This window comes from Acyrthosiphon pisum, chromosome A2, assembly GCF_005508785.2.
Source record: "Acyrthosiphon pisum isolate AL4f chromosome A2, pea_aphid_22Mar2018_4r6ur, whole genome shotgun sequence".
Lineage (NCBI taxonomy): Eukaryota > Metazoa > Arthropoda > Insecta > Hemiptera > Aphididae > Acyrthosiphon > Acyrthosiphon pisum.
In genome coordinates, this window is record NC_042495.1 from 61,560,865 (window position 1) to 61,567,473 (window position 6,609).

Below are 6,609 nucleotides of genomic sequence, written 5' to 3' on the forward strand. Positions count from 1 at the left end.
TTTTTGAACTGTTTTAAAAAACATGATCAACAAAATGGCTATCTTGGAAATTTAATAAATTTATTTTCCTAAAAAAAAATTTTTGATAATTTTTGAATTTTTGAAAAAAAAAATCGAATATTATGTTATTCAATCAGAATTTCCATACTTATTACTGTAAAAAAATTGCATTTCAATATATTGATTTTCCACGGAGATACTAAGGGTGATACGGGACTTCTGGGAACTTACTGTACATTGTACGTTTATTATATTTATAATTTAATACAAAATTGGGACAAACTAGAAAACATAAGGGATATAATAATATTGTCTATAATTTATTGTACGTACGTACTACCTTTTTTTATTATATTTGTCCATAATGTATATTAATTTATAAACTTATTATTTTATTATTATATTTGATGAAAAGTATTGAAATATTTATTTTTGAATAGTTTTAAAAGTTGTAAAACGTATTTAGAATTTTTTATGGAGGTGTTCCAGTTAATTTTCCAAGCACATTTAAGTGGTAGACTCCGCTAAATAGATTTATGGAGCCAATGATGGGGATCCGGACCCTATGAAACCCCCTCCCCGTAAATACGCCACTGGCTTATATTAGTTATCGTTTTGTTCTGAAACTTATATGATTAGACATTTTTAATTATTAACCTATACAATCTGAATTAATATTTAACTTTTTATAGCTTCAAATTAAAATTATTGAATATTGAATTTTTACAACTTTTAATTATAGTACATATTTAATTTATAATAATGATATTAAAGGTTTGTATTATTACTTACCCTCCCGTGTTCTATCCAGAATAGACACACTTCAATGTTCAATAACCCTGCAGTGTTGTAACCCAGCAGTGAACATGTTAAACATTATCAGTGGTTACCTACATAATATATCTAAGCCCATTTATAAAACCAAAAATATATTTTTATTAAAAAATATATAAATTAATGTGATGTATATATTTTTGTTAGTATATTTCTGTGGACATAATAAATAAATAATATTATTAGTTAGCGCATAGTATATTGTACAATCCTCATGATTAGGGGGAAAAAAATATAAAATTTTCCCGAACATGACTGTCTAACAACAATAGGCACTTTCACATTATATAAGGAAAATAAAAATAACAATCATTCGATATATATATATATTTTTTTTTGTAATAATGCTTCTCTGTATTTGTAAAACTCGGTCATACACGAGGGTCGGAATCGTCCGTAACTACATATTGACTATAACGATGTTTTTTTTAGACTTTTTGCAGAAATGATCAAAATAGATCTAAACTCTAAAGAAACAATAAAAATATTGATTTTTTACGATTTCTGTAAGTACCTATGTATACTTTTTTTATTGTTATCAACTCTATAAAATACTGTTCGAAGAAAAAAATGTATTAAAAATAATCACCATTGGTTGATACTTGTTCATCTTAAAATAATTGTACTGTCTAGTGACAAATTAAATATCAAATAATAATGATTTTTTTTTTTCATTCATAGTATAACCTAAAATATTATAAATTAAAAACTTATGACCAATAACTAATAAGTAAGATCACTAAGCATGTAATTAATAGTAGTACTGAAATATTTGTAAATTCAATAATAAATTAGCATTCAATTTAGTATAGCTAATAGTTATCAACGTAAAAAACATTACAGTATATTTTAAATCATTCAAGCTCATTAAAAATGATTAATACCTTACGTTGATATCATGTTTTTATAAGAATATAATATTTCAATAAAATTTAATATTAGAGACATGAATATACGTTTAGTTTGAATAACATTAATATCATAATTATTTAAAACAATGTAATGTAATATTATTAATACTATAATAACACGTCCTTGATTTTACAAATTCGTTTTTTATAAACACGTTTAACTATGTTATGATCTCACGGAAACTAATAACGAACATTTTCAATGATGGGACTTAATTAATTTAACCGACAACCGTTGGGTTAATATTGAATGTAGGTAATACGTATTCATCATAAGATTTAGTTTTTAAAATATTTAGCTTAGATTTAACTCAAAAGTTTTATGATTTCCATAACTCTGATAGAGTGTATTGTTTATTTATAATTTAAAACACAAACATATTATTTTTATGAATAATGGCAATAATACTAACATAATATGTATATACATTCTGATTCGTTTCAAATATGTCTCATAATAAATGCCTTATAGATACAACCATTAGACAATTTACTCATTATAACTCATTGCGTTCAGATAGGCCTATTAGAACTTGTATATTTATGTTCGAGTTTAAATTTAGATAGGTACGTACATTTATACTATACATAATACATCTTATAATGGTATATAATAATATTATTGTTGGTGTATCGGTAGGTATTTTAAAATATTTTATTATAACACTTGGTTGTATGATACTTGCCACGATTGTCAATACTGTTATATGTGTTATATATTATAATAGTAAACAACGAGGGTGATTCATGTGTGTTCAGAAAAAAAAACAACAGTAACAAAAGAATTTTTACTCAAGTCTAACTGGTAAGTAGTGCTTAGTCCTTAATATATTATATTGACATAACTCTGCTTTTACTTTATTACGTACATTTCCTTAGCTCTCCGCAATAAACTTATATGTAAAAACTTCAAATAAAATTTCAGTACAGTAATGCACCATTACACATTTTGTAAGTGTTTGTTTTTTAGGTTTCTATTTATTATTAAAGTATTTGTTTTAGATAGATATATCTGTGTTTGTTTGGATACTGTATACCTATTATATATTTAGTAGGTATAAAAACAAGGCCGAACTCTTTGGCATTGCTATTAAATAAATTCAACTAAATGTTCTTATTTTATCTCATTTGATTTTTACAACGATACTATTATTTGATACGAGCTAAAAATGTATAGTAAAAACGCTAAGCGTACCTACCTACAATTAAATGTTTTATACAAATTACCTAACACTGATTGTATGTGTTTTTTCGATCTGTACTTAATTATTAATCATATTATGTTAAAGAGCCACCGATTTAAAATACAATGTACTATAATGAATAATATTTGGTAATATGGCACTATATGGACATAAATACATAATTTACAAAGTGATCTAAGATTAAATCGATACAAATCGTATTAGTATTCAATGGTGAGGTTAGTACCTAGTTGTAATTAAATTAAGTTATTTTGAATCACTTTTGAACTAGTAAATAAGTTATGATTTTCAAGTATCAATATAAATTTGCTTATCAAATAGATTGCTTTGAATTAAATTTAAAATGTATTCATTAAAATATAAAATATAAAATTATATTTTCAAGTGTATGCCAATACGCACCACAGTATCGGGACTAGGAGCTACTATTATTAAAGAAAACTGTTTGAAAGAATAACATGAGAAACTGGCAATACAAACAAATTGGTTTTAGAGATCAAAAACATGAATATATTTTAAATTTGTAATCAAAAAGGACTTATAATAATTGTAAATATTTGAAATTTGTATTCCAAAGAAATGACATGTAAAAATGTAAGAAACCTATAGCATTGAATATACAATTGTTTAAATTCTATTCGACAATTCGACATGGCACATCGACACAATAATAAATCAATACAATTTACACGAATTAACTGATTACGCAATCCAATATTTCTGGAATAATAATCCTTCACAATATACATGAACATATTGGGACATGTTGTATTCTTATTTTATGCTTAAAGTTATAATGGATTATTTTTGATTACGATGTGTTTTAATCATAAAAAAATGCATACAGTGTTCTCAATTTGAGTATTCTAAAATTTTGGAAAAATTAATTTTTTGCTCATCATTGTATGTCAATAACCATCTAGGTAATATAATGTGAGTTATACATTTATTTATTTGTCGTATAAATGATTTAACGCTGGTTAATATCTCAAAATGTTTAACCTTATACGAAAAATATGAAGAAATATTTAGCTTGAGTGTACTCACCATTATAGTTTGATTATATATATTCTAGAATTGATTCAAGATATTCTTGAATGCCATGAAATCCACTTTATAATATTACTTAGTAAAAAAAAAAATTAAAACACATAAAAAATATTAAAGAAAATGACGTCTTGATAAAAATTTATAATATTAAAAATCGTTTAAAATATTTAATTGTTTATGATTTTTTTTTTCTCACGGATTGGACGTGGTGGTCGTGTGTGTAACACAAATCAACTACTGCGGTTGTAGAGTCGTTGATGTCAATTTAAAAAATAATCTACTTCTGTTTCTGCCACCGTAATACAATTACCTCCCAACGGGAGGAAGAGATGGAAGGTTTCCGAGGTTAATAAATTGGTGGTAAGGAAGTAATAGTATAAGAAATATATATATATATATATATATAGTATTACCTGACTATCAAACACTGATGAGAAAACGAAGTAGATGATGTCCTAGTATTTTGTAACTAAACACGTATCTTGGCCCACAATTATAATATGTTCATAAAACCGTTGAATATATTTAGAAGAATATTAAACCAACTTATTTTATAAATTCATCACGACAATTCCATGAATAACAGATCATTTTTGTTAAATTGCTGTACGAATTTTGTTTGTATATTTAATTAATTTTACATAAAAAGGGCAAACGTAAAATAAAAATAAAGGTTTAAGGTCAAAAATGTGATATTTTTAAAAATAATAAATTGTTGGATGTATGTAGGTATTCATCCCTTGTCCGTAAAATTATAAAAAACATTCGTTTAATATTATAAATAGTATTAAAGTGTGTACAGATATCTATTAAATATATCGATAATTTTTTTAATATTAGAATAGGTATTTTATCATATGAGCGAGGAATACAAAGTATTTTATCCTGTTTAGATACTTACATAAATATGTACGTAGGTACTATAGATATATACATTTGTCTGTTATAATATCCTAAAACAAATTTTTATTTTTATTTTCCTCTACTTTTATTATTCCAAACTTTTAGTGAATGATAATATTGTATTAAATAAAAAATGATGACTGAGCAATTATGATACTAACTTACTATACTTAGTATAAGTCGGATAATACCTATGTGGCTATGTAGGTACTAATATTATTTATGTAGGTACCTACACAAAAACACTTACCATGAGTTATGACTTATAAGCCACTTTGTACTTTAAAACCATGACATTATGTACACTACTATTACCTAAGTTTTTTTATTTTTATCATTTATCTTTTAGATTCTGTGAAAAGTATAAAAGCTATTGATTTGATACTTGCATATTCAAACATTTTTTGAGGATAATAAGAATGATTTGTATGTAGCTAAATATGGTTTGCAAGTTGAGTACATACCTACGTGATTTTAAGATATAATATTTAAGTGATCACTGCTTACCTATTAGTAATTTATTTATTGTTCTTACCAATGTTTTCTATAAATCTGTGAAAACAAGCAACTCTCAAAATCGTTTTATGAATGTCTACCCTAATTATGTATTAATCTTTTTTTAGTTTGAAATAAAATTATAATATATATGGGTGTGGCTACGAGGTTACTTTTTATGAATACTCTAGACTTGGGTATTACAATTTGTATAGCATAATTTAAGAATTTATAAATTTTACTTATTATTTTAAGCTATTAATTATTATTTAATTTAAATTTATTTCGTGTGTTAAAACTATGCAATAAATTGAGCAACTGTGAGATGCATAATAAAACTTTAGACAATCAAAATCTAAAATAATTCATTAGTTATATGAAGTTTGAACTTTGTATTAAATAATTATATGCTGAAACTAGTTAAAACTAACTACTAATAAAAATTATTGGAATATTATACGTATCCATATATGGTTGGTAATAAATTATTTCTGATCCATACGATATTATCATACAATTAGAAAACTAATAGTAAATTTTAATTATATTATCATTAGTGAATGTTTAGCTCCATGTCTATTTTCAAGATATGAGTAAACAATATATTGATAAATATTGACTGGGTGTCTGGGGGGTTAGAGTATAATCTGTTATACCGTCTTAAAATAAGAAAAAAATTGTAAGTAAAATAAACATTATCTTAATGGCTTACAATATTACTAAAAATGTATAATACCTTTACATTATATTTTTCAATGTTTTATTTTTAACACATTGTCTTGAATGAGATTAAAAATAATATTTACATTAACAAAACATAATCATTAATTCATACTTCATAGTATAATATTTACTAAATATATAATATTCTATAAACTTACAGGCAATACCTTTGCATGTTAAAATAAACATAAGACAGTAAAATAAAACACATGATCGTAAAGCCAATTTTTTATCCAATATCCATATTACATCAGCACACTATGTTTAAAGAAAATATCTTACACACCTACCTGTCCTACCTACATAATATTATGAAGGGTGACTTACGAAAGGTAAGGTCATAATACATTAGTAAACCGAAAGTTAGTTAACCGCGACCACGTTGTTGCGGGTCTTACAACTGGAGCCTACCATTATAATGTGGACCGACATTACAAGAATACGAAGTAACTTCACAGATTTCGTTCAAGACCATACAAGATAATGGA